At 44.2% G+C, this 27,583-nt stretch overlaps 1 protein-coding gene and 1 long non-coding RNA gene across 2 annotated transcripts in view; one reads left to right on the top strand and one right to left on the bottom strand.

Moving 5' to 3' along the window:
- Positions 1–27,583, bottom strand: part of LOC114643124 (mucin-2-like) — a 256,765-nt gene that overhangs the window by 8,382 nt on the left and 220,800 nt on the right. The window lies entirely within an intron of this gene.
- On the top strand, positions 24,957–25,588 carry LOC127526201 (uncharacterized). The gene is made up of 2 exons (XR_007933836.1): positions 24,957–25,067; positions 25,162–25,588. It is a non-coding gene; the product is annotated as an uncharacterized LOC127526201 (long non-coding RNA).

Below are 27,583 nucleotides of genomic sequence, written 5' to 3'. Positions count from 1 at the left end.
CAGCTAATTGGAGCATCAGCCTCAAGAACCAACGACCCAGAAATGTCCACCATCCTAGCCGTTGGAACAGATGCTTCGATTCCTCTATAAGCAAGACATGGGTCACTAGATGGATGGAGGGATGGAAATAATTTCACACTCCTTGCATGACATGCTTTATGTGTCATGTGTCCAAGTTTCCACCCTTGTACCAAACTAATCTAAAAAACATCTCTGAGGTGCCAGAACAAAATCTAGACAGCAGCCAGGAGTAAGCTCTGAATGGCATGCCAGTCAGCCTCATGGAACACTTGGTCATTGGCCTATCTTCAGGATGTGATGGAAACACCAAACAGAGATGAGGAGGATGGGCCCATTTCACTCTGACCATGGTGCAACAGCCATATGTCACTGTGTACACTAAAAACGTAACTTCCCTTCTCACTTGTCTTCCTTCTTCTCCACCTTAAACCAGCAATGGAAAGATTACAGCACCATCTCAAACGCAAGCCAGGATTTGGAGGTCAAGAACTGAATGAAGCACATCAGTCTGGTGGAACAGCCACCAGTGAGGGCAGTGTAAGCAGTGCAAATGGACATGTCATACTGAGGACCTTGTCAAAGTGCAGGAAATGAGTCCAAAGAAGAAGAGTTTAAAGCATTCCGGATATATTAGGGGTTAGTAATGCCATCTCAGAACACTAGAGATGCAGGTTCAAATAAAAAAAATGTATCTGAGTCAGTGAACTCCTGTGACAGTGTGAGTGCCCCCAATGCCCACCTCTGGGTCCTGCTATGTCCTCAGTGCCACTACTCCCTCTAACCTGTAATGGAAGAAGGGTGTTCAGGGAATTGAAATAGCATGAAGAGAAAGTGCAGATGAAATTTTACAAAGAAAAACACAAAAATATGGATTGAAATGGAAGCAAGATTCTCTAACAATCAAGAAAAAAAAGAAGGAAATGTTCTCAGTGCAAAGCAAACTGATACAAAGACACTCACCTCTTGTGAAACTGTATTACTTAAATGGATGAAATCAGGAGACGACTTGTTACCCAGTTGGTCTGAGTAATTCAGGAGCATTCTGAAGATGAGTGGCACCGTTGGCTTAATCTGGGAATTTTGAGTAGTGGAGGTAGTAGGCACTGTGGATGGTGTAGCTGTGGCAGAGGAGGAACTTGATGGAGCAGATGAGTGTGTGGAACTTACAGAAACATTTGAGGAAGAAGATGAATTTGGATAAACAGATGATTGTACAGAAATTGTAGAAGAACTGAATGTAGAAGAACTTGGAGCAGAAGAAGACTGCGTCAAAATTGAAGAAAAATTCAAGGAGGAAGAAGAACTCATAGGAGCAGAAGAATGTGTTGGAACTGAAGAAGAATTTAAGGAAGAAAGATAACCTGGAGAAATAGTTGATTGTGAAGAAAATGTAGATGAATGTGTGCCAAAAGAGGTTGGAGTAGCAGCTGATGGTGCAGAAGAAGTCATTTTTGTTGAATTAGAAGTTGATTGAGTAGTTGTGGGAGTTGTTGGTGTCTTGGAGGTTGTAGTACTTTTTGAAGTAGAATTAATTCCTGTTGTAATAGTTGATTCTGTTCTTGTTGGAGAAGTTTGTGCAGTTTCAGATATTAAAGCAGTTTCTGAAGTAGAAGTACTTGCTGCTGTAGTAGATATTTCAGTTGCTTTCGGTAGTGTTTTGGTGGAGGCAGCGGTATGTGCAGAGGAAGAAGTTCCTGTCGCACTAGTCCTCGATTCAGTTGGTGTTGCACTTGTTGCTGATGTTTTGTTTACCACAGCAGAGAAAGTTCCGGTAACACTAGTGCTCGATTCACTTGGTGCTGCACTTGTTGTTGATGTTTCGCTTGTTGCAGCAAAAGAAGCTCTGGTCACACTAGTGCTCAATTCAGTTCGTGCTGGACTTGTTGTTAATGTTTCACTTGTTGCAGCGGAAGAGGTTCCGGTAACACTAGTGCTCGATTCAGTGGCTGCTTCACTTGTTGCTGATGTTTCGCTTGTTGCAGCGGAAGATGTTCCGGTAACACTAGAGCTCGATTCAGTGGCTGCTTCACTTGTTGTTGATGTTTCGCTTGTTGCAGCGGAAGAAGATCCGGTTGCACTTGTGCTCGATTCAGTGGCTGCTTTACTTGTTGCTGATGTTTCGCTTGTTGCAGTGGAAGAAGTTTCGGTAGCACTTGTGGTCAATTCAGTTGTTGCTTCACTTGATGCTGATGTTTCGCTTGTTGCAACGGAAGAAGTTTCGGTAGCACTTGTGCTCGATTCAGTGGCTGCTTCACTTGTTGCTGATGTTTCGCTTGTTACAGCGGAAGATGTTCCGCTTGCAAATGTGCTAGATTCAGTGGCTGCTGGACGTGTTTCTGATGTTTTGCTTGTTGCAACAGAAGATGTTCCGGTAACACTAGTTCTCGATTCAGTTGTTGCTTCACTTGTTGCTGATGTTTCGCTTGTTGCAGCGGAAGAAGTTTCGGTAGCGCTAGTGCTCGATTCAGTGGCTGCTTCACTTGTTGCTGATGTTTTGCTTGTTGCAGCGGAAGAAGTTCCGGTTGCACTTGTGCTCGATTCAGTGCCTGCTTTACTTGTTGCTGATGTTTCGCTTGTTGCAGTGGAAGAAGTTCCGGTAGCACTTGTGGTCAATTCAGTTGTTGCTTCACTTGATGCTGATGTTTCGCTTGTTGCAACGGAAGAACTTTCGGTAGCACTTGTGGTCAATTCAGTGGGTGCTGCACTTGTTGCTGATGTTTTGCTTGTTGCAGCGGAAGAAGTTTCGGTAGCGCTAGTGCTCAATTCAGTGGCTGCTTCACTTGTTGCTGATGTTTGGGTAGTTGCAGCGGAAGAAGTTCCGGTTGCACTAGTGCTCGATTCAGTGGCTGCTGCACTTGTTGGTGATGTTTCGCTTGTTGCAGTGGAAGAAGTTCCGGTAGCGCTAGTGCTCGATTCAGTGGCTGCTTCACTTGTTGCTGATGTTTCGCTTGTTGCAGCGGAAGAAGTTCCAGTTGCACTTGTGCTCGATTCAGTTGTTGCTTCACTTGTTGCTGATGTTTTGCTTGTTGCAGCGGAAGAAGTTCCGGTTGCACTTGTGCTCGATTCAGTGTCTGCTTTACTTGTTGCTGATGTTTCGCTTGTTGCAGTGGAAGAAGTTCCGGTAGCACTTGTGGTCAATTCAGTTGTTGCTTCACTTGATGCTGATGTTTCGCTTGTTGCAACGGAAGAACTTTCGGTAGCACTTGTGGTCAATTCAGTGGGTGCTGCACTTGTTGCTGATGTTTTGCTTGTTGCAGCAGAAGAAGTTTCGGTTGCAGTTTTGCTCGATTCATTGGCTGCTTCACTTGTTGCTGATGTTTCGCTTGTTGCAGAGGAAGAAGTTCCAGTTGCACTTCTGCTCGATTCAGTGGCTGCTTCACTTGTTGCTGATGTTTCGCTTGTTGCAGTGGAAGAAGTTCCTGTAGCACTATTGCTAGATTTAGTGGCTGCTGCGCTTGTTTCTGATATTTCGCTTGTTGCAGCAGACGAAGTTCCGGTGACACTAGTGCTCAATTCAGTGGCTGCTTCACTTGTTGTTGATGTTTCACTTGTTTCAGCGGAAGTTGTTCCAGTTGCAATAGTGATAAATTCAGTGGCTGCTGCGCTTGTTTCTGATGTTTCGCTTGTTGCAGCGTAAGCAGTTTCGGTAGCACTTGTGGTCGATTCAGTTGTTGCTTCACTTGTTGCAGATTTTTCGCTTGTTGCAGCGGAAGATGTTTCGGTAGCACTTGTGGTCGATTCAGTGGGTGCTGCACTTGTTGCTGATGTTTCGCTTGTTGCAGTGGAAAAAGTTCCAGTAGCACTAGTGCTCGATTCAGTAGCTTCTTCACTTGTTGCTGATGTTTCTCTTGTTTCAGCGGAAGATGTTCCTTTTGCAATAGTGCTAGATTCAGATGTTGCTTCACTTGTTGTTGATGTTTCGCTTGTTGCAGTGGAAGAAGTTCCGGTTGCAGTTGTGCTCGATTCATTGGCTGCTTCACTTGTTGCTGATGTTTCGCTTGTTGCAGCGGAAGAAGTTCCAGTTGCACTTGTGCTCGATTCAGTGGCTGCTTCACTTGTTGCTGATGTTTCGCTTGTTGCAGTGGAAGAAGTTCCAGTGACACTAGTGCTCGATTCAGTGGCTGCTTCACTTGTTGTTGATGTTTCACTTGTTTCAGCGGAAGTTGTTCCAGTTGCAATAGTGCTAAATTCAGTGGCTGCTGCGCTTGTTTCTGATGTTTCGCTTGTTGCAGCGTAAGCAGTTTCGGTAGCACTTGTGGTCGATTCAGTGGCTGCTTCACTTGTTGCTGATGTTTCGCTTGTTGCAGCGGAAGATGTTCCGGTAACACTAGTGCTAGATTCAGTTGTTGCTTCACTTGTTGCAGATTTTTCGCTTGTTGCAGTGGAAGAAGTTCCTGTAGCACTATTGCTAGATTCAGTGGCTGCTGCGCTTCTTTCTGATGTTTCGCTTGTTGCAGCGGAAGATGTTCCGGTAACACTAGTGCTCGATTCAGTGGCTGCTGCGCTTGTTTCTGATGTTTCACTTGTTGCAGCAGAAGAAGTTTCCGTGGCACTTGTGGTCGATTCAGTGGGTGCTGCACTTGTTGCTGATGTTTCGCTTGTTGCACCAGAAGAAGTTTCGGTAGCACTAGTGATCGATTCAGTGGCTGCTTTACTTATTGCTGATGTTTCGCTTGTTGCAGTGGAAGATGTTCCGGTAACACTAGTGCTCGATTCAGTTGTTGCTTCACTTGTTGCTGATGTTTCTCTTGTTGCAGCGGAAGAAGTTTCGGTAGCACTTGTGGTCGATTCTGTGGCGGCTGCACTTGTTGCTGATGTTTCTCTTGTTGCAGTGGAAGAAGTTCCAGTTGCACTTGTGCTCGATTCAGTGGCTGCTTCACTTGTTGCTGATGTTTCGCTTGTTGCAGTGGAAGAAGTTCCTGTAGCAGTATTGCTAGATACAGTGGCTGCTGCGCTTGTTTCTGATGTTTCGCTTGTTGCAGCGGACAAAGTTCCGGTGACACTAGTGCTCGATTCAGTGGTTGCTTCACTTGTTGTTGATGTTTCACTTGTTTCAGCGGAAGTTGTTCCAGTTGCAGTAGTGCTAAATTCAGTGGCTGCTGCGCTTGTTTCTGATGTTTCGCTTGTTGCAGCGGAAGATGTTCCGGTAACACTAGTGCTCGATTCAGTGGCTGCTGCGCTTATTTCTGATGTTTCACTTGTTGCAGTGGAAGAAGTTCCGGTTGCACTTGTGCTCGATTCCGTGGCTCCTTCACTTGTTGCTGATGTGTCGCTTGTTGCAGCAGAAGAAGTTCCGGTTGCACTAATGCTCGATTCAGTTGGTTCTGCACTTGTTGCTGTTGTTTCGCTTGTTACAGCGGAAGAAGTTCCGGTTGCACTTGTGCTCGATTCTGTGGCTGCTTCACTTGTTGCTAATGTTTCGCTTGTTGCAGCAGAAGAAGTTTCCGTGGCACTTGTGGTCGATTCAGTGGGTGCTGCACTTGTTGCTGATGTTTCGCTTGTTGCAGCAGAAGAAGTTTCGGTAGCACTAGTGCTCGATTCAGTGGCTGCTTTACTTGTTGCTGATGTTTCGCTTGTTGCAGCGGAATATGTTCCGGTAACAGTAGTGCTCGATTCAGTGGCTGCTGCGCTTGTTTCTGATGTTTCACTTGTTGCAGTGGAAGAAGTTCCGGTTGCACTTGTGCTCGATTCCGTGGCTCCTTCACTTGTTGTTGATGTGTCGCTTGTTGCAGCAGAAGAAGTTCCGGTTGCACTTGTGCTCGATTCAGTTGTTGCTGCACTTGTTGCTGATGTTTCGCTTGTTGCAGCGGAAGAAGTTTCGGTAGAACTTGTGGTCGATTCAGTTGGTGCTGCACTTGTTGCTGATGTTTCGCTTGTTCCAGCAGAAGATGTTCCGCTTGCTAAAGTGCTAGATTCAGTGGCTGCTGGACTTATTTCTGATTTTTCTCTTGTTGCAGCGGATGATGTTCCGGTAACACTAGTGCTCAATTCAGTTGTTGCTTCACTTGTTGCTGATGTTTCGCTTGTTGCAGCGGAAGAAGTTCCGGTTGCACTTGTGCTCGATTCTGTGGCTGCTTCACTTGTTGCTGATGTTTCGCTTGTGGCAGCAGAAGAAGTTTCGGTAGCACTAGTGCTCGATTCAGTGGCTGCTTTACTTGTTGCTGATGTTTCGCTTGTTGCAGCGGAATATGTTCCGGTAACACTAGTGCTCGATTCAGTGGCTGCTGCGCTTGTTTCTGATGTTTCACTTGTTGCAGTGGAAGAAGTTCCGGTTGCACTTGTGCTCGATTCCGTGGCTCCTTCACTTGTTGCTGATGTGTCGCTTGTTGCAGCAGAAGAAGTTTCGGTAGAACTTGTGGTCGATTCAGTTGGTGCTGCACTTGTTGCTGATGTTTCGCTTGTTCCAGCAGAAGATGTTCCGCTTGCTAAAGTGCTAGATTCAGTGGCTGCTGGACTTATTTCTGATTTTTCTCTTGTTGCAGCGGATGATGTTCCGGTAACACTAGTGCTCAATTCAGTTGTTGCTTCACTTGTTGCTGATGTTTCGCTTGTTGCAGCGGAAGAAGTTCCGGTTGCACTTGTGCTCGATTCTGTGGCTGCTTCACTTGTTGCTGATGTTTCGCTTGTGGCAGCAGAAGAAGTTTCGGTAGCACTAGTGCTCGATTCAGTGGCTGCTTTACTTGTTGCTGATGTTTCTCCTGTTGCAGTGGAAGATGTTCCGGTAACACTAGTGCTCGATTCAGTTGTTGCTTCACTTGTTGCTGATGTTTCTCTTGTTGCAGCGGAAGAAGTTTCGGTAGCACTTGTGGTCGATTCTGTGGTGGCTGCAATTGTTGCTGATGTTTCTCTTGTTGCAGTGGAAGAAGTTCCAGTTGCACTTGTGCTCGATTCAGTGGCTGCTTCACTTGTTGCTGATGTTTCGCTTGTTGCAGTGGAAGAAGTTCCTGTAGCAGTATTGCTAGATTCAGTGGCTGCTGTGCTTGTTTCTGATGTTTTGCTTGTTGCAGCGGACGAAGATCCGGTGACACTAGTGCTCGATTCAGTGGCTGCTTCACTTGTTGTTGATGTTTCACTTGTTTCAGCGGAAGTTGTTCCAGTTGCAATAGTGCTAAATTCAGTGGCTGCTGCGCTTGTTTCTGATGTTTCGCTTGCTGCAGCAGAAGATGTTCCGGTAACACTAGTGCACGATTCAGTGGCTGCTGCGCTTGTTTCTGATGTTTCACTTGTTGCAGTGGAAGAAGTTCCGGTTGCACTTGTGCTCGATTCCGTGGCTCCTTCACTTGTTGCTGATGTGTCGCTTGTTGCAGCAGAAGAAGTTCCGGTTGCACTAATGCTCGATTCAGTTGGTTCTGCACTTGTTACTGTTGTTTCGCTTGTTACAGCGGAAGAAGTTCCGGTTGCACTTGTGCTCGATTCTGTGGCTGCTTCACTTGTTGCTGATGTTTCGCTTGTTGCAGCAGAAGAAGTTTCCGTGGCACTTGTGGTCGATTCAGTGGGTGCTGCACTTGTTGCTGATGTTTCGCTTGTTGCAGCAGAAGAAGTTCCGCTAGCACTAGTGCTCGATTCAGTGGCTTCTGCACTTGTTGCTGATGTTTCGCTTGTTGCAGCGGAAGAAGTTCCGGTTGCACTAATGCTCGATTCAGTTGGTTCTGCACTTGTTGCTGATGTTTCTCTTGTTGCAGCGGAAGAAGTTTCGGTAGCACTTGTGGTCGATTCTGTGGCGGCTGCACTTGTTGCTGATGTTTCTCTTGTTGCAGTGGAAGAAGTTCCAGTTGCACTTGTGCTCGATTCAGTGGCTGCTTCACTTGTTGCTGATGTTTCGCTTGTTGCAGTGGAAGAAGTTCCTGTAGCAGTATTGCTAGATTCAGTTGCTGCTGCGCTTGTTTCTGATGTTTCGCTTGTTGCAGCGGACAAAGTTCCGGTGACACTAGTGCTCGATTCAGTGGCTGCTTCACTTGTTGTTGATGTTTCACTTGTTTCAGCAGAAGTTGTTCCAGTTGCAATAGTGCTAAATTCAGTGGCTGCTGCGCTTGTTTCTGATGTTTCGCTTGTTGCAGCAGAAGATGTTCCGGTAACACTAGTGCTCGATTCAGTGGCTGCTGCGCTTGTTTCTGATGTTTCACTTGTTGCCGTGGAAGAAGTTCCGGTTGCACTTGTGCTCGATTCCGTGGCTCCTTCACTTGTTGCTGATGTGTCGCTTGTTGCAGCAGAAGAAGTTCCGGTTGCACTTGTGGTCGATTCAGTTGTTGCTTCACTTGTTGCTGATGTTTCGCTTGTTGCAGCGGAAGAAGTTTCGGTAGAACTTGTGGTCGATTCAGTTGGTGCTGCACTTGTTGCTGATGTTTCGCTTGTTCCAGCAGAAGATGTTCCGCTTGCTAAAGTGCTAGATTCAGTGGCTGCTGGACTTGTTTCTGATTTTTCGCTTGTTGCAGCGGATGATGTTCCGGTAACACTTTTGCTCAATTCAGTGGCTCCTTCACTTGTTGCTGATGTTTCGCTTGTTGCAGCGGAAGAAGTTCCGGTTGCACTAATGCTCGATTCAGTTGGTTCTGCACTTGTTGCTGATGTTTCTCTTGTTGCAGCGGAAGAAGTTTCGGTAGCACTTGTGGTCGATTCTGTGGCGGCTGCACTTGTTGCTGATGTTTCTCTTGTTGCAGTGGAAGAAGTTCCGGTAGCACTAGTGCTCGATTCAGTAGCTGCTTCACTTGTTGCTGATGTTTCGCTTGTTGCAGCGGAAGAAGTTCCGGTTGCACTTGTGCTCGATTCAGTTGTTGCTTCACTTGTTGCTGATGTTTCGCTTGTTGCAGCATAAGAAGTTTCGGTAGCACTTGTGGTCAATTCAGTGGCTCCTTCACTTGTTGCTGATGTTTCTCTTGTAGCAGCAGAAGAAGTTTCGGTAGCACTAGTGCTCGATTCAATGGCTGCTTCACTTGTTGCTGATATTTCGCTTGTTACAGCGGAAGATGTTCCGCTTGCAAAAGTGCTAGATTCAGTGGCTGCTGGACTTGTTTGTGATGTTTCGCTTGTTGCAGCGGAAGGTGTTCCGGTAACACTAGTGCTCGATTCAGTTGTTGCTTCACTTGTTGCAGATATTTCGCTTGTTGCAGCGGAAGATGTTTCGGTAGCACTTGTGGTCGATTCAGTGGGTGCTGCACTTGTTGCTGATGTTTCGCTTGTTGCAGCGGAATATGTTCCAGTTGCACTTGTTCTCAATTCTGTGGCTGCTGCACTTGTCGCTGATGTATCGCTTGTTGCCGTGGAAGAAGTTCCAGTAGCACTAGTGCTAGATTCAGTGGCTGCTGCGCTTTTTTCTGATGTTTCGCTTGTTGTAGCGGAAGATGTTCCGGTAACACTAGTGCTGGATTCAGTGGCTGCTTCACTTGTTGCTGATGTTTCGCTTGTTGCAGCAGAAGAAGTTGCGGTTGCACTTGTACTCGTTTCAGTGGCTGCTTCACTTGTTGCTGATGTTTCGCTTGTTGCAGCGGAAGAAGTTCCGGTTGCACTTGTGCTCAATTCAGTTGTTGCTTCACTTGCTGTTGATGTTTCGCTTGTTGCAGCAGAAGAAGTTCCAGTTGCACTTGTGCTCGATTCAGTGGCTGCTTCACTTGTTGCTGATGTTTCACTTGTTTCAGCGGAAGATGTTCCGGTTGCAATAGTGCTAGATTCAGTGGCTGCTGCACTTGTTTCTGATGTTTCGCTTGTTGCAGCAGAAGAAGATTCGGTAGCACTAGTTCTCGATTCAGTGGGGGCTGCACTTGTTGCTGATGTTTCGCTTGTTGCAGCGGAAGATGTTCCCGTTGCGCTAGTGCTCGATTCTGTGGCTGCTGCACTTGTTGCTGATGTTTCACTTGTTGCAGTGGAAGAAGTTCCGGTAGCACTAGTGCTCGATTCATTTGTTGCTTCACTTGTTGCTGATGTTTCGGTTGTTACAGTTGAAGATATTCCGCTTGCAACAGTGCTAGATTCAGTGGCTGATGGACTTGTTTCTGATGTTTCGCTTGGTGCAGCGTTAGATGTTCCGGTAACACTAGTGCTCGATTCAGTTGTTGCTTCACTTGTTGCTGTTGTATCGCTTGATGCAGTGGAAGAAGTTTCGGTAGCACTTGTGGTCGATTCAGTGGCTGCTTCACTTGTTGTTGATGTTTTGCTTGTTGCAGTGGAAGATGTTCCAGTTGCAATAGTGCTAGATTCAGTGGCTGCTGCGCTTGTTGCTGATGTTTCACTTGTTTCAGCGGAAGATGTTCCCGTTGCAATAGTGCTAGATTCAGTGGCTGCTGCGCTTGTTTCTGATGTTTCACTTGTTGCAGCGGAAGAAGTTCCGGTTGCACTTGTGGTCGATTCAGTGGCTGCTTCACTTGTTGCTGATGTTTCGCTTGTTGCAGCGGAAGAAGTTCCGGTTGCACTTGTACTCGGTTCAGTTGTTGCTTCACTTGTTGTTGATGTTTCGCTTGTTGCAGTGGAAGAAGTTTCGGTAGCACTTGTGCTCGATTCAGTGGCTGCTTCACTTGTTGCTGATGTTTCGCTTGTTGCAGTGGAAGAAGTTCCTGTAGCAGTATTGCTAGATTCAGTGGCTGCTGCGCTTTTTTCTGATGTTTCGCTTGTTGCAGCGGACGAAGTTCCGGTGACACTAGTGCTCGATTCAGTGGCTGCTTCACTTGTTGTTGATGTTTCACTTGTTTCAGCGGAAGTTGTTCCAGTTGCAATAGTGCTAAATTCAGTGGCTGCTGCGCTTGTTTCTGATGTTTCGCTTGTTGCAGCAGAAGATGTTCCGGTAACACTAGTGCTCGATTCAGTGGCTGCTGCGCTTGTTTCTGATGTTTCACTTGTTGCAGTGGAAGAAGTTCCGGTTGCACTTGTGCTCGATTCCGTGGCTCCTTCACTTGTTGCTGATGTGTCGCTTGTTGCAGCAGAAGAAGTTCCGGTTGCTCTAATGCTCGATTCAGTTGGTTCTGCACTTGTTGCTGTTGTTTCGCTTGTTACAGCGGAAGAAGTTCCGGTTGCACTTGTGCTCGATTCTGTGGCTGCTTCACTTGTTGCTGATGTTTCGCTTGTTGCAGCAGAAGAAGTTTCCGTGGCACTTGTGGTCGATTCAGTGGGTGCTGCACTTGTTGCTGATGTTTCGCTTGTTGCAGCAGAAGAATTTTCGGTAGCACTAGTGCTCGATTAAGTGGCTGCTTTACTTGTTGCTGATGTTTCGCTTGTTGCAGTGGAAGATGTTCCGGTAACACTAGTGCTCGATTCAGTTGTTGCTTCACTTGCTGCTGATGTTTCTCTTGTTGCAGCGGAAGAAGTTTCGGTAGCACTTGTAGTCGATTCTGTGGCGGCTGCACTTTTTGCTGATGTTTCGCTTGTTGCAGTGGAAGAAGTTCCAGTTGCACTTGTGCTCGATTCAGTGGCTGCTTCACTTGTTGCTGATGTTTCGCTTGTTGCAGTGGAAGAAGTTCCAGTTGCACTTGTGCTCGATTCTGTGGCTGCTTCACTTGTTGCTGATGTTTCGCTTGTTGCAGCGGAAGAAGTTTCGGTAGAACTTGTGGTCGATTCAGTTGGTGCTGCACTTGTTGCTGATGTTTCGCTTGTTGCAGCAGAAGACGTTCCGCTTGCTAAAGTGCTAGATTCAGTGGCTGCTGGACTTGTTTCTGATTTTTCGCTTGTTGCAGCGGATGATGTTCCGGTAACACTAGTGCTCAATTCAGTTGTTGCTTCACTTGTTGCTGATGTTTCGATTGTTGCAGCGGAAGAAGTTCCGGTTGCACTAATGCTCGATTCAGTTGGTTCTGCACTTGTTGCTGTTGTTTCGCTTGTTACAGCGGAAGAAGTTCCGGTTGCACTTGTGCTCGATTCTGTGGCTGCTTCACTTGTTGCTGATGTTTTGCTTGTTGCAGCGGAAGATGTTCCGGTAACACTAGTGCTAGATTCAGTTGTTGCTGCACTTGTTGCTGATGTTTCGCTTGTTGCAGCGGAAGATGTTGCAGTTGCACTTGTTCTCAATTCTGTGGCTGCTGCACTTGTTGCTGATGTATCGCTTGTTGCCGTGGAAGAAGTTCCAGTAGCACTAGGGCTAGATTCAGTGGCTGCTGTGCTTTTTTCTGATGTTTCGCTTGTTGTAGCGGAAGATGTTCCGGTTGCACTTGTACTCGTTTCAGTGGCTGCTTCACTTGTTGCTGATGTTTCGCTTGTTGCAGCGGAAGAAGTTCCGGTTGCACTTGTGCTCGATTTAGTTGTTGCTTCACTTGCTGTTGATGTTTCGCTTGTTGCAGCAGAAGAAGTTCCAGTTGCACTTGTGCTCGATTCAGTGGCTGCTTCACTTGTTTCTGATGTTTCGCTTGTTGCAGCGGAAGAAGTTCCGGTTGCACTTGTGCTCGATTCAGTTGTTGCTTCACTTGTTGTTGATGTTTCGCTTGTTGCAGCAGAAGAAGTTCCGGTTGCACTTGTGCTCGATTCAGTGGCTGCTTCACTTGTTGCTAATGTTTCGCTTGTTTCAGCAGAAGAAGATTCGGTAGCACTAGTTCTCGATTCAGTGGGGGCTGCACTTGTTGCTGATGTTTCGCTTGTTGCAGCGGAAGATGTTCCCGTTGCGCTAGTGCTCGATTCTGTGGCTGCTGCACTTGTTGCTGATGTTTCACTTGTTGCAGTGGAAGAAGTTCCGGTAGCACTAGTGCTCGATTCATTTGTTGCTTCACTTGTTGCTGATGTTTCGTTTGTTGCAGCGGAAGAAGTTTCGGTAGCAGTTGTGGTCGATTTAGTGGGTGCTGCACTTTTTTCTGATGTTTCGCTGGTTGCAGCGGAAGAAGTTTCGGTAGCACTAGTGCTAGATTCAGTGGCTGATTCAGTTGTTGCTGATGTTTCGGTTGTTACAGTTGAAGATGTTCCGCTTGCAACAGTGCTAGATTCAGTGGCTGATAGACTTGTTTCTGATGTTTCGCTTGTTGCAGCGTTAGATGTTCCGGTAACACCAGTGCTCGATTCAGTTTTTGCTTCACTTGTTGCTGTTGTATCGCTTGTTGCAGTGGAAGAAATTTCGGTAGCACTTGTGGTCGATTCAGTGGCTGCTTCACTTGTTGCTGATGTTTTGCTTGTTGCAGCGGAAGAAGTTCCGGTAACACTAGTGCTCGATTCAGTGGCTGCTTCAGTTTTTACTGATGTTTCGCTTGTTGTAGCAGAAGAAGTTCCGGTTGCACTAGTGCTCGATTCAGTTGTTGCTTCACTTGTTGTTGATGTCTCGCTTGTTGCAGAGGAAGAAGTTCCGGTTGCAGTTGTGCTCGATTCAGTGGCTACTTCACTTATTGCTGATGTTTCACTTGTTTCAGCGGAAGATGTTCCCGTTGCAATTGTGCTAGATTCAGTGGCTGCTGCGCTTGTTTCTGATGTTTTGCTTTTTGCAGCGGAAGAAGTTCCGGTTGCACTTGTGCTCGATTCAGTGGCTGCTTCACTTGTTGTTGATGTTTCGCTTGTTGCAGCGGAAGAAGTTCCGGTTGCACTTGTGCTCGATTCAGTGGTTGCTTCACTTGTTGCTGATGTTTCGCTTGTTGCAGCGGAAGAAGTTTCGGTAGCACTTTTGGTCGATTCAGTGGGTGCTGCACTTGTTGCTGATGTTTCGCTTGTTGTAGCGGAAGATGTTCCCGTTGCACTAGTGCTCGATTCTGTGGCTGCTGCACTTGTTGCTGATGTTTCGCTTGTTGCAGTGGAAGAAGTTCCGGTAGCACTAGTGCTCGATTCAGTTGTTGCTTCACTTGTTGCTAATGTTTCGCTTGTTGCAGCGGAAGAAGTTTCGGTAGCACTAGTGCTCGATTCAGTGGCTGCTTCAGTTGTTGCTGATGTTTCGCTTGTTACAGTTGAAGATGTTCCGCTTGCAACAGTGCTAGATTCAGTGGCTGCTGGACTTGTTTCTGATGTTTCGCTTGTTGCAGCGTTAGATGTTCTGGTAAAACTAGTGCTCGATTCAGTTGTTGCTTCACTTGTAGCTGTTGTATCGCTTGATGCAGTGGAAGATGTTTCGGTAGCACTTGTGGTCGATTCAGTGGCTGCTTCGCTTGTTGTTGATGTTTCACTTGTTGCAGTGGAAGATGTTCCCGTTGCAATAGTGCTAGATTCAGTGGCTGCTGGGCTTGTTTCTGATGTTTCGCTTGTTGCAGCGGAAGAAGTTCCGGTTGCACTTGTGCTCGTTTCAGTGGCTGCTTCACTTGTTGCTGATGTTTCGCTTGTTGCAGCGGAAGAAGTTCCGGTTGCACTTGTGCTCGATTCAGTTGTTGCTTCACTTGTTGTTGATGTTTCGCTTGTTGCAGCGGAAGAAGTTCCGGTTGCACTTGTGGTCGATTCAGTGGCTGCTTCACTTGTTGCTGATGTTTCGCTTGTTGCAGCGGAAGAAGTTCCGGTTGCACTTGTACTCGATTCAGTTGTTGCTTCACTTGTTGTTGATGTTTCGCTTGTTGTAGCGGAAGAAGTTCCGGTTGCAGTTGTGCTCGATTCATTGGCTGCTTCACTTGTTGCTGATGTTTCGCTTGTTACAGCGGAAGATGTTCCGGTAGCACTTGTGGTCGATTCTGTGGCTGCTGCACTTGTTACTGATGTTTCGCTTGTTGCAGTTGAAGAAGTTCCGGTAGCACTAGTGCTCGATTCAGTTGTTGCTTCACTTGTTGCTGATGTTTCGCTTGTTGCAGCGGAAGAAGTTCCGGTTGCACTTGTGCTCGATTCAGTTGTTGCTTCACTTGTTGCTGATGTTTCGCTTGTTGTAGCAGAAGAAGTTCCGGTTGCACTAGTGCTCGATTCAGTTTTTGCTTCACTTGTTGTTGATGTCTCGCTTGTTGCAGTGGAAGAAGTTCCGGTTGCAGTTGTGCTCGATTCAGTGGCTACTTCACTTATTGCTGATGTTTCACTTGTTTCAGCGGAAGATGTTCCCGTTGCAATAGTCCTAGATTCAGTGGCTGCTGCGCTTGTTTCTGATGTTTCGCTTGTTGCAGCTGAAGAAGTTACAGTTGCACTTGTGCTTGATTTACTTGTTGCTTCACTTGTTGTTGATGTTTCGCTTGTTGCAGCGGAAGAAGTTCCGGTTGCATTTGTGCTCGATTCAGTGGCTGCTTCACTTGTTGTTGATGTTTCGGTTGTTGCAGCAGAAGAAGTTCCGGTTGCACTTGTGCTCGATTCAGTGCTTGATTCACTTGTTGCTGATGTTTCGCTTCTTGCAGCGTTAGATGTTCCCGTTGCACTAGTGCTCAATTCTGTGGCTGCTGCACTTGTTGCTGATGTTTCGCTTGTTGCAGAGGAAGAAGTTTTGGTAGCACTAGTGCTAGATTCAGTGGCTGCTGGACTTGTTTCTGCTGTTTCGCTTGTTGCAGCGTTAGATGTTCCGGTAACACTATTGCTCGATTCAGTTGTTGCTTCACTTGTTGCTGTTGTATCGCTTGATGCAGTGGAAGAAGTTTCGGTAGCACTTGTGGTCGATTCAGTGGCTGCTTCACTTGTTGCTGATGTTTCGCTAGTTGCAGCGGAAGAAGTTCCGGTAACACTACTGCTCGATTCAGTGGCAGCTTCAGTTGTTGCTGATGTTTCGCTTGTTGCAGCGGAAGAAGTTCCGGTTGCACTAGTGCTTGATTCAGTTGCTGCTTCACTTGTTGCTGATGTTTCGCTTGTTGCAGCAGTAGAAGTTCCGGTTGCACTAGTGCTCGATTCAGTTGTTCCTTCACTTGTTGTTGATGTTTCGCTTGTTTCAGCGGAAGATGTTCCCGTTGCAATATTGCTAGATTCAGTGGCTGCTGCGCTTGTTTCTGATGTTTCGCTTGTTGCAGCGGAAGAAGTTCCGGTTGCACTTGTGCTCGATTCAGTTGTTGCTTCACTTGTTGTTGATGGTTCGCTTGTTGCAGCGGAAGAAGTTCCGGTTGCACTTGTTCTCGATTCAGTGGCTGCTTCACTTGTTGTTGATGTTTCGCTTGTTGCAGCGGAAGAAGTTCCGGTTGCACTTGTGCTAGATTTAGTGGCTGCTGCACTTGTTGCTGATGTTTCGCTTGTTGCAGCGGAAGAAGTTCCGGTTGCACTTGTTCTCGATTCAGTGGCTGCTTCACTTGTTGTTGATGTTTCACTTGTTGCAGCGGAAGAAGTTCCGGTTGCACGTGTGTTCGATTCTGTGGCTGCTGCACTTGTTGCTGATGTTTCGCTTGTTGCAGCGGAAGATGTTCCGGTAGCACTAGTGCTCGATTCTGTGGCTGCTGCACTTGTTGCTGATGTTTCGCTTGTTGCAGCGGAAGAAGATTCGGTAGTAGTTGTCATCGATTCAGTGGGTGCTGCACTTGTTGCTGATGTTTCGCTTGTTGCAGCGGAAGATGTTCCCGTTGCACTAGTGCTCGATTCTGTGGCTGCTGCACTTGTTGCTGATGTTTCGCTTGTTACAGTTGAAGATGTTCCGCTTGCAACAGTACTAGATTCAGATGCTGCTGGACTTGTTTCTGATGTTTCGCTTGTTGCAGTTGAAGAAGTTTCGGTAGCAGTTGTGGTCGATTCATTGGGTGCTGCACTTGTTTCTGATGTTTCGCTTGTTGCAGTCGAAGAAGTTCCGGATACAGTTGTGCTCGATTCAGTGGCTGCTTCACTTGTTGCTGATGTTTCACTTGTTTCAGCGGAAGTTGTTCCCGTTACAATAGTGCTAGATTCAGTGGCTGCTGCGCTTGTTTCTGATGTTTCGCTTGTTGCAGCGGAAGAAGTTCCGGTTGCACTTGTGCTCGATTCAGTGGCTGCTTCACCTGTTGTTGATGTTTCGCTTGTTGCAGCGGAAGAAGTTCCGGTTGCACTTGTGCTCAATTCAGTGGCTGCTTCACTTGTTGCTGATGTTTCGCTTGTTGCAGCGGAAGAAGTTCTGGTTGCACTTGTGCTCGATTCAGTGGTTGCTTCACTTGTTGCTGATGTTTCGCTTGTTGCAGCGGAAGAAGTTTCGGTAGCACTTGTGCTCGATTCAGTGGCTGCTTCAGTTGTTGCTGATGTTTCGCTTTTTACAGTTGAAGATGTTCCGCTTGCAATAGTGCTAGATTCAGTGGCTGCTGGACTTGTTTCTGATGTTTCGCTTGTTGCAGCGTTAGATGTTCCGGTAACACTAGTGCTCGATTCAGTTGTTGCTTCACTTGTTGCTGTTGTATCGCTTGTTGCAGTGGAAGATGTTTCGGTAGCACTTGTGGTCGATTCAGTGGCTGCTTCACTTGTTGCTGATGTTTCGCTTGTTGCAGCGGAAGAAGTTCCGGTAACACTAGTGCTCGATTCAGTGGCTGCTTCAGTTATTGCTGATGTTTCGCTTGTTGCAGTGGAAGAAGTTCCGGTTGCACTTGTGCTCGATGCAGTGGCTGCTTCAGTTGTTGCTGATGTTTCGTTTGTTGCAGCGGAAGAAGTTTCGGTAGCAGTTGTGGTCGATTCAGTGGGTGCTGCACTTGTTGCTGATGTTTCGCTTGTTGCAGTGGAAGAAGTTCTTGTTGCACTAGTGCTCGATTCAGTTGTTGCTTCACTTGTTGCTGATGTTTCGCTTGTTGTAGCGGAAGAAGGTTCGGTAGCAGTTGTGGTCGATTCAGTGGCAGTTGGACTTGTTTCTGATGTTTCGCTTGTTGCAGCGTTAGATGTTCCGGTAACACTAGTGCTCGATTCAGTGGCTGCTTCACTTGTTGCTGATGTTTCGCTTGTTGCAGCGGAAGAAGTTCCGGTTGCACTAGTGCTCGATTCAGTGGCTGCTTCACTTGCTGCTGATGTTTCGCTTGTTGCAGCGGAAGAAGTTCCGGTTGCACTAGTGCTCGATTCAGTGGCTGCTTCACTTGTTGCTGATGTATCGCTTGTTGCAGCAGAAGAAGTTCCGGTTGCACTAGTGCTCGATTCTGTTGTTGCTTCACTTGTTGTTGATGTTTCGCTTGTTGCAGTGGAAGAAGTTCCGGTTGCAGTTGTGCTCGATTCAGTGGCTGCTTCAGTTGTTGCTGATGTTTCGCTTGTTACAGTTGAAGATGTTCCGCTTGCAACAGTGCTAGATTCAGTGGCTGCTGGACTTGTTTCTGATGTTTCGGTTGTTGCAGCGTTAGATGTTCCGGTTGCACTTGTGCTCGATTCAGTTGTTGCTTCACTTGTTGCTTTTGTATCGCTTGTTGCAGCGGAAGAAGTTCCGTTTGCACTAGTGCTCGATTCAGTGGCTGCTTCACTTGTTTCTGATGTTTCGCTTGTTGCAGCGGAAGAAGTTCCGGTTGCACTAGTGCTCGATTCAGTGGCTGCTTCACTTGTTGCTGATGTATCGCTTGTTGCAGCAGAAGAAGTTCCGGTTGCACTAGTGCTCGATTCAGTGGCTGCTTCACTTGTTGCTGATGTATCGCTTGTTGCAGCAGAAGAAGTTCCGGTTGCACTAGTGCTCGATTCTGTTGTTGCTTCACTTGTTGTTGATGTTTCGCTTGTTGCAGTGGAAGAAGTTCCGGTTGCACTTGTGCTCGATTCAGTGGCTGCTTCACTTATTGCTGATGTTTCGCTTGTTGCAGTGGAAGAAGTTCCGGTCGCAGTTATGATGTTTCGTGACATTTCTCCCATTATAACTGTGAAATGAAACACAATTCAGTTTATTTAAATTCAGGTTTCTTATTCTTATTCTCAGACTGATGTGCCTTTTCTCCTTTTTTATCTCCCCGAAGTGTTTATGTTTCTTTGTTATTTTGCTTTCTTTCCTGATGTTGTTTTTATTTTTACATTTTATTCTCATGTTTCACTCTATGCAGGATGTCTTTCCCTCATTGTTTTGACACTCCTTCCCCCATTAGCTCCAATGTCACCTGTGTCACATGTCTCTGTCATCAATGGTCCTCATTATGTAGTGCAGCTCTGCTTATCATCAGTTGTGGCTGTCACTCCTACTTCATTGTTCATTCACAATGGAGGTCTAATGTCTCCTGATTTCATTTCAGTTACAGAACCTCACACTTCAAGGTGAAGTTCATCGTGGCGTTTAGTTTGACAGCAGCATGGGTTGAGCAGATCAGAGCCAAATCATCTCTACTCACCTGAGGACATCAGGACCAGCAGCAGTCGGACTCTTGTCTCCATTGTTCCAGAGGAGTCCTGTCAATATGTGCCTCAAGGCTCTGCAAAGGTGGAAGAGGAGCGCTTGTCATTTTAGGTGTCACAGAGAAAGTCACATGAGGTTGGAAATGTTATAAGTATTGGCAAAGTGAGAAGGAAACACCATCTACCCAAACCTGGCCACTCAATAAAATACTTATTACAGAAACATTAATGAAAAGGAAATTTCAAAAAATGATTTCAATTTCAAAATGACTTCATCAGCCGTAACTGAATTCAAAAGATGGAGACCACAAATCACATTCTCTAATTTTAAACCTGAGCAGGTATCAATGGACCTAAGAAAAAGGATACAAAATGTCACCAAAGGTCTCAGACTTTTACAGCAACAGAGGAGCTGTTTCCTTGTAATGTCAATGCAGAGTAAAGTAGTGTAGTCAATGGGATACTCAACATCATGATGGCAGAAACTCACCTCAGCGTGTCTGCTTGTCAATGTGAACCATTGACAGAACTTGCAGAGTAGCCAACATGCTGGGAAGTCTTTGCAAAAAACCCAGAAACGCTGAGGTCATTGGGTTGGGTTTGAAAAGTGTGAGGTGGGCAAACCAAGTCACAAGATTGACCTAGAAGGAGTAGGCCTCTGTCACAGTGACACCGAGTGCCACAAGAAGGATGAAACATCCACCAATGTGGAGTGCAGTGACGGAAGACCATGATTGGTCTTCTCTAGTATGCCATGCTAGAAGGTACCAATAATGTGTCTGCTCCTTGTTGTCGGCCTAATGTTTGAGGGTCCCACCGCCAGCCATCTCTCTCTGTTAACATTCGCCATCTGATTGTCAGAATCTCTTGTGGGTACAATGCCATAGTAAGCAGAAAGTACCAGTTTAGATGCCATGTCTGTCTTCTTTGGCTTTTGTTCATTTTTTTCATATCTGAGTGGTTTACATGTTGGCATCAATGAGAAAGCAATGGGAGTTTGACTACTGGGCAGAGGCGTGAGCACGGGGGGCTGGGGTGGGCACTGCCCCCGCAGAGACAAGCCGTGCCCCCCCTGCGAAATGCTCTGTCTGTCCAATGAATACCCTGGAGAAGAATAACATTTGATTTTCAAAACTGAGTTGCTTTTCAATCGGCCCGTTTGAATTTGTGGCATATCCGTCAGTGTCTCCTCCACTAGACAGACACCATGCTGCTCACAGTTCACTTTGCCGCACATTTTGCAGCACGTTTTGAACCTGTTGACTGCATTCTTTAATTAAAATCGTGTATACATTCCATTCTTCTTTTATTTTCTGGTTGGTAACACCAAAGGCTATGCATAGGTGGCTTATTAAAAAGCAGACATCTTCAACCTCTGTCCCTCCGCAAGCTGCTGGCTCCACAGTTGAGCCCAGCACCGCTGCTACCAACACGGAGCACAGCGCACCCACATTGGGAACTGAAACTCCAAAAGATGTAGATAAGCCTACACAATCCTCCAGCTCTGCGCCCGTGTCGGGTATCCAAACCTCTGCCTTCAACAAAATACACAGTCCGGTCTGCCTGACTTAAATATGGATAGCCCATCTCAGCCCGTTTTAATTCATTATCCCAAGCGCGCATTCGGAAAGACACTCAGATGTTTTAGTGCAAGCTGGTATCAGTCTCGACCATGGCTTGAATATTCTGTTGTCCGTGATGGCAGCTTTTACTTTGCCTGCCGCATATTTAGTGTTTCCAATTTGGATGGCGAGGACATATTCACCAAACACGGCTACACTAATTGGAAAAAAGCTCTAGAAAAAGACGGTGGCGGCTTCCACAAACACGCGTCTAGTGTCCTGCACGTCAGAGCCATGTCTGCATCACGGCACTCATCACTGGTGTGTCTTCAGCTCTTTCTCTACTTTGAACCGCATTCTCACTCCACTCCGCCGAACAATGCTGCATTCAAGGAAGAGAAATGTAGTCATTCTGGCACATGAGAAAAACATCACAGAAAATCTAGACATGAATGAAGTTATTTCAGAATTTGAGTAACCGCAGACGGTCCTGTAGATAACATCCTGGTTAAACACTGGAAACTGATGTCCTATAGCCTGCCATGACTACAATAAGCCACGTTTCTGTTCTTGGTCTCATATGTTGTATACATTTGACTTTATTGATATTTACCTTGTAGATGGAGTTCTAGATTTGTTCACAAAAAATAATAATACGAGTTCCATTGCCTCTGTTAATTTTACTGAACAATAGGTTATGATTTATGCCACAATTTTAGCTTTTATATGTTTTAAATAACTATGTTGTTATTATTATTTGACCCCCCCTACAAAAATGGGGATGGATAAATGGATATTGTTTGCCACCCCAGACAAGCCAAATGCCCACCCACACATGATGTTCTGGTCACACCTCTGCTACTGGGTGGTCTGCAGGTTATGGCCGCTCGTCTGTCACACCCTACAATGAACAGTGTGGTATTTGGGCGCTTGTCTGAACTTCCACATTGGCACTTCACTCTCCTTCTTTGATTGCGTCCACATAATCTTTCTTAGACAGCCTGGTGCCCCCTTTAGGTCTGATTCCTGCTCTTCAGCCTTGTCTGCTTTTTCCTAATTTCACCCATTCATTTAAACATTAGGCTGGTGGAGGACTGAATGGCATAGCAGGGTTAAATCCCACCAAGGACAACTTCTGGCCACACATTCTCACTGCTCATGGCTGATGCCCATTCTGTGCACCCCTGGCACTGCCCAAGCAAAAGAGACCAAATATTAGCATGGGGTCAGCAAAGATGGCACCTGTTCAGCATTGGTTAAGCTCTGGTGAACCTGAAGTGAATCAGGGAATGATGGACGTGCGTTCAAGTGCTCAGGCACATTTCAAGTGTCACTTTAATCATAGGGTGACAGCAAAGTGAAGGATATCATAGGTCACAAATGGTAGAGGCACCAATGACTCTGTGATGGCAGTCAATTCAGAGTCACATATGAAAGGGGTAGTCGTGCCATAGGGCTGTGGGGGGAACACGTCATGTCTAAGCTGTTGAAGTCGATCTTAAAACAAAATGAAAAGAAGAAAAAGCCTTAAGAAGAACAGGAACTGAAACACAACACAACTGGACTTCACACAGCCAGCCATCTTATTAAAGTCCTTAGAACGCGATCACAGGTGGCAGCGCACTGATGGGCACAAACAATTCAGCACTGCATCAGACCAGCAGAGGAGCCACGGACACGGTGGGTCTACCAGCTTTGGTCTCGTCACATCTGCGAGAAGCATCCACTTGCAGAGCCACAGCACCATACGTCACCGCAGTTTCAGACCCGCAGTTGTAGACCCGCAGTTTTAGACCCGGAAGTGACGTTACCATTTGTAGGCAAGCCGAACACAAGTCTTGGTTTTTAGCACGAGCGCAGCATTTTCGAGCACAAACAAAATATGACAGAAAACAGCACGGTATTGTTATTATTATTATTATTCCTGTTATTCTTAACTATAATTATAAAACTGTACATTTTGCAAAACGTTTTTCAAAACAGTTTAAAAAGTTAACGTTACGTTTACATGTATGTAATCTTTGGCAGGCGAGTTAATTGTTAATGACTGCAACACTGGTTACGGTGGTTTGCATCATAAAAACTGGGGAAATCGACACTTAATGTTGCATTGTCAGCAAAATACGATAAAAATGCATTTTGCCCAAAGTTCAGTCTATGTTCTTGATGAACGGAAAATTCCCAGTATTTTAAGATGATATTTATCTTAAATTAAGATCTTTTAAGTTCCGTTTTATTGTGTGTTATATATTTTATAAATTGTATTCATCCAGCCATCCATCCATTCATTTCCTAACGAATGTTAACGTAGTGTTTATTTAACTTTTAATTCTTTTCTTTTTTGGGGGGTGGGCGCGACTTTTTTAAATGAAAATGAAACAATAAACATATTCCTGTTCGGTTAAGAAGTGAACATTAAGTCTTTAAATGAGAAAGTAATCTAGGGATAAGCTTCAAAATTCTACACCACTTTATAATAAATTATGTTTTCTTATTTAGCCAGTGAAGTAGTGTCAAATGATGTTGTTTTTAAGAAAGCTGTGAAATTAAAACCCTTTGCCCAAATTGAATGTTCAGAATTTGGTGCATTAGTTAACAAGTCTAAATCTTCCTTCATTTTTTTACTACATTTGTGAAAGATCTTTTACTTTCTCTCTGGTAAGCCACATTTAAGTATTATAAATTAGTTTTTAAATCTTGGATATGTATCTACATTATTTATACTGGCTAATAACCTCTTCTTAAGGTAAAAAAAAATCTTTTTAACTGTGATCTATCAAATTATAGACCAATTTTCTAATCTTTCTTGTATTTCTAAAATTTAGAGAAAGGTGTAGGTAAGCGGTTCTCTATATTTTTGCAAATAAAAGTAATCTCTTGTAACATTTTTACCCAGGTACTGCATTAGTCAAAGTATTCAATGATTTGCAATCCACTGACCATGGTTGCATTTTTAGGCCCATAGTATAGCATCTACAGTAAGTGGCACATTTGATACTATAGACCATGATATTCATCTGATCAACTACATGAACCATCTCAGTGTTCTAAAATAGAGGTTTACCTAGTAGAAAGTAGATTCCTTGAAATTTTCATTTGTTGAAATCTAACAAAACAGAAGTGCTAGTCATTGGTTCGAAAGCTGCCTCTATCACTCAAGATACACTAATTCTAAACTTGGGTATATCTACAGTGAAAATTATGATCTTTCATTTGATACACATACTAAATATGTATCTAGAGTAGCCTTCATTTTACTTAAGAAATATTGCAAAACTTAGATTATGTTAGCATTCCATGATGCTAAATAACTTATCTGTGCTTTTATTACTTCTACATGGATCACCGTAAGGCTTTGTGGCTGATAACAGACTTAATTTAATTCAAAACACAGTGGCTGAAGAGCTTACAAGAGCCAGGAAATATGCACAGTATATATCACCCCTGTTTTACTTTCTTTTTATTTTCTTTCTGCAAATTTTGTATTTCGTATTGAATTATTAGGTACTGGTGATCACCTGTATCATTTTGTATAGTTAAGATTAACAATATTTGAAAAAAATAAGTGTTCATAAATGTTCTCTAATTTTGATCACCAATTTATGTGTACATGTAATATTTAAAACAATGAGGTTGATATTAATTACGTTTTAAGTTTCTAAGCATTGCAAATTTTTTAAAATTAATTCAAGTGTGTATTGTAAATATTTAAGTTATTCACATGCAAAATGCAGTCACACTAATACTGATAAACAACACATGCCTTCTTTAAGAAGTTGTGCTTGTATTCTGCTTACATCAAGATTTTCTTACTCTACCTAATTATCAGCACATATTGGATATTTACATTTGTATGTGAAAGACTTATTTGTTTTTGTTACAGTAACAAGACAAAACGAATATCTTCAGGCACATGGTTACTAATTAAAAACAAGGTTAGTTTATAGGGATGTCATTGAGAGGACTACAAGTAATGGTCATTGTTTTGTAACTTGCAGTAGGTGATATGAATCCATTTCAATTTCGGAATCTTCCACAGCAGTTGGTTGGGTGAGTGGATTGTGGAGTATTCATGTTGATGGTGAGAAAATCAAAGAAACTTATTTTTTAGGTTGGGAATACTTTAGAACCACTATAAATAAATTGCAGTAAGTAGAGTGTGCACTGTACTGTATGCAAATAGATTAAATATTAATTTGAAATTATTCTTCTGTGTGCTCCACAATATGCTCTGCACCTTGTCTTGAATGCGCCCTTTGACTTCACAGCTGTAAGCTTTCTCTTATATCTCTGATTATTTGTTAATATCTGTTACTGGTTTTAATGTTCTTTGTTTTTTTCCCTCTGCATGGCAGTGTGATTGACCCTTGATCAGGAGGTGCTGGTGCTTTATTCTATTGGAGAACTTTGCTGTTGGAAGTTATCTCTTTCTCTGTGGCTAACGTGTGAATATTTCGTACAGGACAAAGGCGTTCACTAAAGGTGAGGAGGTATACAGTTAATATCTAATATTATTTAAATGAGCATGTAGAAATACATGTTTTGTTTAATTCTCTTTGTGGTCTTTTATCTAAAGGAACCACTAATAAAAAAGGACCTCCACACTGCAGTAAAATGGTTGCGCCAACATAGACGGTTGTTCAGAGGTGCCGTGTCTGAGCCCCATTTTCTGGAGATGGAGGAGGAGGACCAAAGCCGAGCTCTCCAGGACATCACCGATGCAGTCGAAACTGAAGATTTAATTTTGGCAAAAGAACCCTTTGTATTTATTTTTCAGTTTAGGGATGATATGGAATTTTTCACTCAGGAATGTCGGGATAAAATGAAACTTAAAGTAAACTGCATATTTAATGAATCAGTATAATTATTGTCTGTTGCTACATTGATTGTTACTTGTATTTTATTGTGCATTAATACTCTGTTGATTTCAGTTTATAATACTTTGATTTTTCTGTTTTCCTTTGATGGTGGATAGTTTTTGAAAATAAACAATTTAACTGCAAGTCTTTTTTTGGGTCTGCTGCTCATTTTGAAATATTGATATTAGTTCTTCTTACTTATGTTAGTATTTTTAAAGCCCACTTAGTGCTATCTAAAGGCTCTTTTAAAATAATTTTTAAAAATATTTCATCACAGAACAAACACGAAAATTAGTAAAAATGTCTCCTTTTGGAAATAATAATGTAGTGTTTTTTTTTTTTGAGGGTTTCCTTGGAGGACAGAACATAATTTTGTACAGCAGTGAAAGATTTGAGGTCTTGGACATTATGAAGATGCTGCTGTGCAATAATGTAATATTGTGGTTTTATAAGTCACTACACACATTACTGAAGTACACTCAATGATAGTTTTACATAGCCTCACACTTCAGTCCTTCACAAATACAGTAGTTTACAAACATTGTATTTTAATTTCTCTTTGAGAAGCATGAAAGATAATTGTGTTGAATCTCAATTTATGATTACATTTTTTCTACATATGTACTATTGAGGGACTTTTTTTTTTAAATCAGATGGTCACTTTATTTTAACAATCAATGTAAATAACTTGTTTACTCTTTACTCTCAGATCACATTCTGTGTGTTTATCAAGCAGAACTTAATATTTCCATTTTCTACACAATACTGTAATAACTGTACAGTTCACTCAGTGAGACACACAAACACACTCACTATGCATACACACTACAGGTGCCGTCATTGGTTCCTCTGTGGATTGGACTGTTGAATTAACACAATGGCTGTACATGCTGGGGTCTTTGGCACATGTCGTCCCAGTAGCATGTGAGGTGTCACCAATGGTTTACCCTGCTCCTCCAAGATGGCTCTGTCTCCTTCTCCCTGTTCCAGTCTCGGTTCAAGGTTGTCCAGATGACAAAAGTATTTTTTAGGAGATGTTCAATATGTTGAAAAAATTGCCTGTGGCCAGCATCCAGCGTAATGTTTTGTCTAAATTCTCCACTCCTCTTTTTGTAGCATTATAGTCCATTATCATTTCTGGCCATGGAATCTCCTATCCCTGTGCAGGTCACATTGTGCACCAAGGATGTGTCATTTGTTTAGACAAACATGAAGGTCTTCACTGGCCTATTCTGTGTGGCCAGCAGTTGAGATGGGAGCTCTGGCTTATTTTTCCTTATTGTGCTAAGCATTGTTACCTTCATCTTGAGGAGCCCCTGTCCCAGTTTGTGTAAAAGTTATTACATATGGCATTGTGGCCATGCAGCTTATGTCATGTCCAGGGTAACCCTCACGCCTTAATTTCTCACAGCAGTTCCTCCATCTGACTTCCCTTTGTTAATGAAATGACATCCTCTGCTCTTCTGTATCTCTGTGCTTCACCTTGAGCAAGTTATTCGTAGCTTTGGACTGGGTTATCGTTTTAATGCAGATGATGCTTAGATCTATTTCGGTGTTAAAAGTGACACTTCATCACAGCTTTTTCAGCTCACAACTTGCCTTAGTGAAATTAAAGTAAAATTAAAACCTGAACAGAGCAAAACTCTTTAAAATGAAATTGCAACATAACTGAACTCCTGCAAAGTGGCACTAAAGTGCAACTTAAGAAAACAAGCTCCTCTTCAGCCATTCTGGGTGATGATCTCATCAGACGTTCTTTTACTGCTAAGAATCTCGGTGTCACTTTGATTCCTCCTTTTCTTATTTCACCCATGTAAGCCATATTAAACTTCCACCTGTGTCACCTTTCTTATGTTTGCTCATTCCTGTCCTTTTCTAATGGTGAGTATCTTGTCCCTGCTGTTATCACATCCAGCATTGATTATTGTAAGTAACTGCTGGCAGGTGCCACTTCTAATCGTATATCACAGCTCCAGCTGATTCAAAACTCAACTGCAAGAGTCCTGACACGGACCACCGACAGGGAGCACATCCCAGCCATACTGAGAAAAGCGCTATATAAATGTAATGAATTATTATTATTATCCTGCTGCACCTTCACTGCTCCCTATGTCTTACAGGATTGAATATCAAATTCTG

Source organism: Erpetoichthys calabaricus, chromosome 17 (assembly GCF_900747795.2).
Source record: "Erpetoichthys calabaricus chromosome 17, fErpCal1.3, whole genome shotgun sequence".
Classification (NCBI taxonomy): domain Eukaryota; kingdom Metazoa; phylum Chordata; class Cladistia; order Polypteriformes; family Polypteridae; genus Erpetoichthys; species Erpetoichthys calabaricus.
The sequence above is the reverse complement of the archived record's forward strand: the minus strand, read 5'-3'. Positions and strand labels throughout refer to the sequence as shown.